Source organism: Amblyomma maculatum, chromosome 6 (genome assembly GCF_055883805.1).
Source record: "Amblyomma maculatum isolate TAMU_Amacu chromosome 6, ASM5588380v1, whole genome shotgun sequence".
NCBI classification, from domain to species: Eukaryota; Metazoa; Arthropoda; class Arachnida; order Ixodida; family Ixodidae; genus Amblyomma; species Amblyomma maculatum.
Window position 1 is genome coordinate 134,097,617 of NC_139349.1, and position 8,450 is coordinate 134,106,066.

At 45.0% G+C, this 8,450-nt stretch overlaps 1 long non-coding RNA gene across 1 annotated transcript; it reads right to left on the minus strand.

Annotated features, from left to right (window-relative positions):
• Positions 1-987: 987 nt before the first annotated feature.
• LOC146186799 (uncharacterized) lies at positions 988-6,598 on the minus strand. The gene is made up of 2 exons (XR_014708167.1): positions 6,271-6,598; positions 988-2,275 (listed from the first exon to the last, which is right to left on the minus strand). It is a non-coding gene; the product is annotated as an uncharacterized LOC146186799 (long non-coding RNA).
• Between the last annotated feature and the right edge of the window lie 1,852 nt (positions 6,599-8,450).

Sequence of the window (8,450 nt, forward strand, 5' to 3'; positions counted from 1 at the left end):
ATGCAGTTATCAAAAGCTGTTTTGTGCACTGCTTTGAGATCATTGTACTGGCAAGTTATATTTTGTAGAAGATGGCTGTAAAAGTGTGAACTTTCCTTAGAACTAGTGCTAGGTAGTTTTTAATGAGGAATTATATACAACTCTGAAAAGTAGAAGAACGGCTGATTGGGCGAGTTGGTGAACCATGATGGACAGTAATGTATATTGCGCAAAAAGACGAGACAAAGAGGAGAAGTGGACAACGACGGCGCCGTCGTTGTCCACTTCTCCTCTTTGTCTCGTCTTTTTGCGCAATATACATTACTGTCCAACTCTGAAAAGTTTTGTTAAGCAAAAGCTGTAAAGAACTGTATTAACACGATAAGTACAAACCATCTTCTCTTGGTCACGTGTCAGTGTATGTTGTGCCTCGAGGCTCCTGTATTGTGCTCTTTCTGTGATGGGTTCCTTGCGACATAGGCAAGTGGCTTTGCCTTATCAGTGACCTTAAAGCAACTCGCACTTCCTTTAGTTTTGCACTTGTACAATCAAGCACAAGAGACGAATTATAGGGTCATTCAGCACTACACATCTTGCATCTACAGTACACCTAATGTGGAAAGCCTGGGAGTGTTGCCAGCAATCTCTCTGTTATGCTTTTCTCACTCCGAATTTTTTTTTTATACTGTCCTCAACAGTTGAAAACGCAGCTGAGTTGATGCAGATAATTTTCGGATAATGATTGGGTTTGTCCGCACATTCACGAAGCATGCTTGGGTAGAAATACAGAAAAATACCGAGTTCTCAATATACACTAACTATCTTAAACGCAGTGGCGAACTGATTGTAATCTTCATTTATCGGAATTTGTTTTTGGCAGAATCACAAAGTGGCAGAAATATGTGTAGGTGGTTTCTTCACATTCACATTCAAGAGACTAACAGACCAAAATGTGTCATAAATTATGATGGAAATGGCAAGCTTTTGCCTTGCAATTGAGGACAGCAGTACAGGAAGCAAAAGGATTTATTTATCACTGAAAATCTTATCAAATGAGCTAGAGTGTTACATTGCTGTGAAACCTTGCCGTTACCGGTGCATCCCACCATATGGCCACATCTCGGTGAAGTATTAGAGTGCACATGATTTTTTCTTTTTCTTTCACGAGTGTTCATGTTCTATTTTAGTTTATGCACTCTCTGGCCATCACTCTGCTGATTATAAATGCTCCCTTCACTTCGCCAGTGAAGTGCGTCTAGCTTCTGTCACTCAGTGGAACCACAATGTTTTGCATTTCTTGGCTGCAATGGCAACCACGGTCATTTAATGCTTGCATAGACTTAGGCATTTGTCAAAGTGCCATAACGTCTGGGTGCGGGAACTCATATATATATTATTCTCTTCTGTAAAAAAAAATGAATGTCTGGCAGCAGAGCTTTCTTTTTATATTAGCTTTCAATACATCCTTTTTGCCCGCCTGTGATTGACATTTTGCTCATTTATCATGGTTTCCAGCTTCTTCATACAAACAAAAGACCAGTAACATCAACTGATGAAAATATTCTTGGTAAAAACTTTTCTACAGCATTTCTAACAAAAATTTCATGGAATGATTACCTTAGAAGTATGTTTTTCATCGTGCCGAAAAGATTAGGTGTTTAAACTTTTGTAAGGTGTGAGAAATGTACTCATTTTGCAAAGCCATTGTTGTTGCACGTTGCAGCCATAAAAAGTTTGCAATCTGCAGTTCTCGTAGGACGTAAATTCACTAAGGTGTAAACAAAAAAAATGAGATATAGTTAGCTGAGGAGGAAAAACTCGAAAGCCCATCATATTCTCCACTGTAGCCATAGAAAAAAGTCTAGCTCTTCCGCACGATGACACAGCTAGGCAGCTCCAAATGGCTTTATTAACCACTGGCTGTTTGTGTCACAGGAACACTTTTGTTCCTAATAGAGTGTGCATTAAAAAACGTTTTGCTTTTTGTCCTGTAACTCATTACATGATGGAACTGAAAGAATTTGCATTTAAAATAACGCTTAGAAATGAGCTCAGTCCTACTTCACACATTTTGATTCAGTTTTCACTGGTGGCAGCACGCTAACTGTGACTGGTGCATCTGTTGACTAAACTATCAGTGAACAGCAGTTGATGATTTTTTTTATTCTAGGAAGCAGCTAGAAGTTCAATGGCACAAGGTTGGTTCTGTGGGGGGCACGAGGTAAACCAGCAACTTTTGATGTACAGACTGATGTACAGACGTCAGCAAGTCTGCCCGGAGTGCTCGAACACCAACCTGTCGCACAAAGAAAATGAAATTTTTGAGCAGGGGCCCAATTCTAGGAACAATGATGGCGCTATACTGAAGGTGCATAGGCATACTACTTGCACTGACAGCTACACTTTAGCACTAATAGAGCAGCCCAGACAAAATTTCACTTTGTTCGCTCCGCAGCACACCTCTCCAGCATTGTAGACGTGCCAACGACTGCACTAGTGGTGAAAGTGTGTTGCTATTGCTAGGGGGAAGGACTATACAACCAAGGCACAGCAAAAGCCAAATATTATAGTGATTGTGTTCAGCCATTTCGCTGCTAATATGTTATTATTATGCTATTATGAATCAAATCATATAAGAATACCCAAGTACAGATGCAGATCTGCTAAGCGAACTCCAAAGCAGATATCTCAATACCGGTAGCAACCCCAATGCTACCTATGAGTACAAAGGGGTTCCTAATGAAGACTTCGACAGAGAGACCGCGGAAGCGGAAATTTGGGCCGCAATTCGCCATTTACATACTACCTCTCAGCAATTAACGACTTAATGAATGAATATTGGAACAAAGGTGAACTTTCGCAGATGTGGAAACACGTGAAGGTTGTCTTTATTCCCAAACACAAAAAGAAACTAAGCATAGAGAACTTAAGGCCCATCTCTCTTACGTCGTGCTTAGGTAAACTTATGGAACATGTTATTCTAAATAGGCTTTAGAACTACGCGGAAGAGAATGACCTTCTGCCCAGCTCAATGATTGGCTTCAAAACTCAACTCTCTACTCGGGACGTAATGCTTCAGTTGCATGCAGAAGTGATAGATCCCCCTAACAAAACCGGAACCAAAGCGATTTTTGCCTTGGATCTGGAAAAAGCCTTCGGCAATGTCTCTCATGAAGCCATTCTCCAAACCCTCGCCAACATAAACGCAGGGAACAAAACCTTTAATTACATTCCTTCCTTTCTCTCGGGAAGGACTGCGGAGCTAAGTATCGCAGGACTTGCATCGGACAAAATAGCAATAGGAGACAGAGGAACCCCGCAAGGATCAGTCCTCTCTCCCTTCTTGTTCAACCTAGCAATGATAGGTCTGCCTCCCAAACTTGAAGAAATCCAAGATCTTCAACACTCCCTATATGCTGACGATGTCACCTTGTGGGTAGCAAAAGGTTCGGACGCTCACATAGAGGAAACGCTTCAAGAAGCAGTGAATGTAGTCCAGTCATACACTAACCAGATTGGGCTGAAATGCTCACAACATAAGTCTGTACTAGCAGTGAGAAGGAAAACGCAAGACAAAGTAGAGATAAAAGTCTGCCTGCACGGACTACCCATACCCACAGTTGATACTATTACAGTGCTCGGGCTCTACATCCAGAGCAATAGGAAGAGCAATGTTACTATCAACAGGCTGGAAATGACTGCGATAAATCACTAGACTGATACACAGAGTAACGGCAAGAAAGAGGCTGACATTTGTCGTCTTATCCATGCCTTTGTACTAAGTCGATTCACATACTCTGTCCCTTATCTCTGCCTCATTCAATCTGACAAGGAGAAATTAGACACTCATTAGAAGCACCTACAAGGCTGGGCTAGGTCTACCCAGAAACACTGCAACCGAAAAACTTCTCTCACTTGGGATACACAACAATGTAGAGGAGCTGATTGCAGCTACAAAGACTAACAAACTCTAAAGCAGGCAGACAAATTCTCAACCGCATGAGAATTAATGCCGAACCACTAGCCAACCACTAGGACCACTACCAAGAGGAGCTGGCGACAAAATTATCTCCAAACCTGTGCCTAAAAACATGCATCCCTCCTTCCATGAAGGCAGGAGGAAAGCTAGAGCTAGGGCCCTAAACAGAAAATACCGAAATCACGATGGGGTGGTGTATACCGACGCCTTGGATTACTATATGGCTGACGGTGCCGTTGCTATCTTTGTAATTAAGCAGTACAGTAAGTAAATGCGTATCAGCTGCTTCGGTCAAAGTCCGCTACTCGGACCAGGAGGAAGAAGCCGCAATCGCTTTAGCCATCGCTACAGCAGATGCAGACATAATTGTCACTGATTCAAAAACTGCCATACGTAACTTCTCGCGTAGCAGAATATCAAATACTGCCAGAAACAACCTCGCGGATATCAGACTCGACAGAGAGATAGAACTCATATGGACACCTGCCCACTCAGGGTACCGAGGCAATGAGGCTGCTCATCAACACGCTCGAGGTTTTGTCGGCCGAGCGGTGAGACCTAATGCCGAGGAACTTGAAATGGAAGAATTGCTCACATACAGCGACCTACAGCGACATACCCCTGCCAGCATTTTAGTTCATCGGGACAGTTTGCCCATATGATAACAGTAGCAACTAGTGCAGCTCCCTCATGACTGCATGGGCAGCAAGAGCGCAAGTATGCTGCAAGGGAATACACTGTCAAGGTTAAAACATGCCAAAGTTAATACTTTTCTTGCTTCGTGCACACTGACTACAAATGAATTACTTCTCCTCTATGTGAAAACAGTAATAGACTTTGTTTCATGCATTTTGCCTCGCTTAACTGATCAGTATTAGACACATACCTTCACCAAACATTGCACTTCGGGCTGGTAGCAGAAATAAATGGATTAATATATTGTACCAATAAATTATTATTAAACATTTACCACTTTGTTCGCAAGAAAAAAAAAACATTTTTGCAAATGTGTGTAACATGCAAGGCTGATTTTGTTAATGCCCACATCACATTGACACAGATAAAGTAGCATAGTGTGTACCAGTGAAAAAAGTGATTTCTAGTCTGTGTTTGTGCTAGGCTTTGTTTCTGCTGCTGTCTGCAATCAACAAACTATTTCTAAGGATTGCATTTGCAAAAGAAAATAGTACTCATATTAAGACATGCTAGGCCGAGGACCTGGGTTCAGTTCCAGCCATAGTGGTCGTTACATATCAATGAAGGTGAAATGCAAGACACACTTGCAATGTCAGTGCACACGAAGAACCTCAAATCAATGGCATTAATGCAGAGCTGTCCACTATGACGTCTCTTATAGGCAGTTTTTCTACATCACTTATGGAAGTTAAACACCATATCCCACACCGAAGGAGGAACAACACTTTCTTTACTGACCAAATAAGTGAAAAAGAAACGAAACTTGCGATTGCCCTGGCCTTTAACCCTGATGCTGAAGGAAAGAAAATGTATTCAGAGGCAGCAGCTGGTGGTGGCAATTTCCACCTGAGCATGGATATTCAATGAATGCTTGTTTTAATCTGAAAGTAAATCTCTAGAAGGAAAATTGTTGAAGGGCGACATCTGCAGGTTTTGTTGATGCTATATTGCCATTTATGACACTGTGAGCACCCTTTCACTCTTATCTACTACCCTGCGAAACTAAAAAGCAAACAAGATAGCTTTGAACAGTGCCACATTGCTGCAATACCTAAGCAACAGCTGCACGAGCTGTTTAAAGCCACTTGCAAAATACACAAATCATTTTCACTACATGCACGGCGGAAGGTGTTTGCACGCAGTAGAGGCACTCAGAAAAGTAATGTATCAGCTTTTGGGGTTGAAGCACAGCTACAAACGGTCGCCTTTATTATTTTTTTATTTTTAAGCAGGCCTTTGCTTCACCGAACGGTTTAGGTGGGGTTCTCACCGAAATACAAAGCGTGCGATAGCATTTCGGAGCCGATTTGCATGTTAACGATATCACAAACCTGCACTGAGAGCCACGACGGGTTTCATGACGCGGCCGTGCACCAGCGATCGAAAACGTGCACAAATAAACCGCATTTAATTGATTCGTGGCAAGACTAGCCACTAGAGCACTAGCCTCATGCAGTCTTTGGGGTAGTCTCGCGGCACATCACGCACGCACATCCAACGGCTAGCAGCAACGTTACTAGAACAAACTCTAGCAGTCAGCACAAGGGATCTTGCGGAAATACAAGGCTTGCGTTCCCTCATAAAATAGATCGCATTTCGGGGCCGATGTAACAAACCTGCGTCTGAGCCACGATCGGGTTTCGTGGAGCGGCCGAACGCCAGCGATTGAATCAATGCACAAATCGCATTTAGTTCATCCGGGCAAGACAAGACGACTAGCCTCATGCGGTCTTTGGAGAAGACTCGCGGCACAAGTATAGCACAAGAGCGCGCACACACATCCACGCGACAACGCGCATCGCACGCTGCCACAACAACACGAGCGCCGAGGCCCATGCCTTGAGTCGCTAGCGTGGAATGGGGGTGCCGGCCGCAGCTCGTAACAGCCAGCCGAAGGCCTCTTCTCCCTCTCCATCTTCGTTTTCCCCCTCGCGCCGCATCCGTTTGTTGGGATCGGATATACGCAGCCCGGGCAACGGGATCGTAGGAGCTGCGGGGGGGAGGCAGGCCGCCAAGTGGGACAGCGGATGGCGCTCATACATGCAGCGGTCGAGCTTCTCTCCGTAGCTGCGGGCACGCGTCCTTATGGAACAACAGTCTAATCACTCTCTCTATCTGGCTATTTCGAACTGCGCGAAGGACGAGCGTATACGCCCGTGTTTGTCTTCGCGCTGTTTGAAAACGACTTGAAAAGAAAACTTGCTCTAAATGCAACCCTGTTGCCCATATCATCGTCCAGTCACTTAAGGTGCAGTGAACCAGCGTATGAATGGCTGCAAACATTTGCGATGCGTAATAACAACAGAGAATTTGCCCTGTGTTGCAGCGCGCATCCTGAAATTCAGATGTGAACGGCTTTGGCGGTGCCAAAAAATACACGGCGCAGTTCATGGCTGCATGTAGGGAATTCGTTCGCGGCTTCAACGTTGCGTAAAGTTTCGCAGACGAGTGGCACTATATGCGTGGGCGTGGATGCAAGCACGAGACGACGTGAACTAGAGCCGAGGAGGTGATGTGGGGGCCGCCACTGAAGACGTGCTCACGAATGCGAAAAGCCGTCTCGGCCAGGCGGAGAGAGAAAATAAAGAAATAATAAATCGGGCACGCCACGGATTGCCTGTGCGGAGGTCAGGTTAGCGTTGACTCTGCCCAGTCTATTCCGGCTCGGGCTTTCAAGGTGGCGCACTACTCTGGCAAACTGCTTGCTGCTTGCGTGGCGACAAGTATTCGTGCCGTTCGCACATTAGGAGCGTTAGCCGATCATCTGACGGAATAGAGAGAAGTGACTCATATAATAGTACGACGAGCGGAGTGCTGGTTCACGAAATGGTTAACGAAGCAGCGAAGGGCATATAATGCTATAACTGCCGTCTCTTCACGGTCATTCAGTGAGCAGGATGCGCTTCATTATGCACTCTGCGTTCATTGATTCCGGGCAGTTTCTCTGTCATGCATGATGATATAACGTCTGGATTTTTGATCTCATCGAGGAAATTCGGGCGTAATCGGCTTTACTCTGCCCTGCCTGGTGTACTGCAGACAAATGCCCGAGTCGAATGCGTTGGATAGGTTTCGATTCGAAGACAGAGTGCCCCGATGTGACTTCAACAACGACTGGTGCCAGCTGCCAGAGAAGACGATTGGCAAAGTGCAGTCGAAGCCGGCGATCGAGGGCTTGACGAATTGCAGGGTGCTTCCTGAGAGGCGGCCTCTCGTTACTATCGGGCTCCCTGTGCACCTGACGACGGTGAAGATGGCAAAGATGGAACGAGCTGCGGTGGCGCTGGCTCCGTGCACGGAGTCACTCTCACTTTATCGAAGGCGACGATGGTATAGACACCCTGATGAAGGTGCGTGGCGCTTACGCGGGACAACACATACGACTGCGCAAACGCCAGAGAGCGAAGCTAACGTGACTACAGAGCTGTAAAAATAAAAAACATTTTCCGAACTTACTGGCGCTCTAGAAAAAAGAAATCTCTACAGACAACTTGCAGGATTAAGAAAAGAGGAAATCTCCAACATCGCAGCATGCATGCATAGTTTATTTGCAAGCGTATATCTCTCTATTTCTTTTACGCCGATATATTTTCTTTTTTTTTTTTTTTGCCTTCGTTTTTCTTTCGTTTGCCGGTAGGTAGATTGTTGTTCTACAGAAGCAATCTGCGGCTTCTTCTCATTATCACAACGACGAGTGCAAAGTGTATTACGCCATCTGCCCCCCGAGACGTGGTCCAGCCGCGCTTTGGTGTTGACGCCTCGACGTCCGATCGAGAGCAAATGTATATAGGCGGTC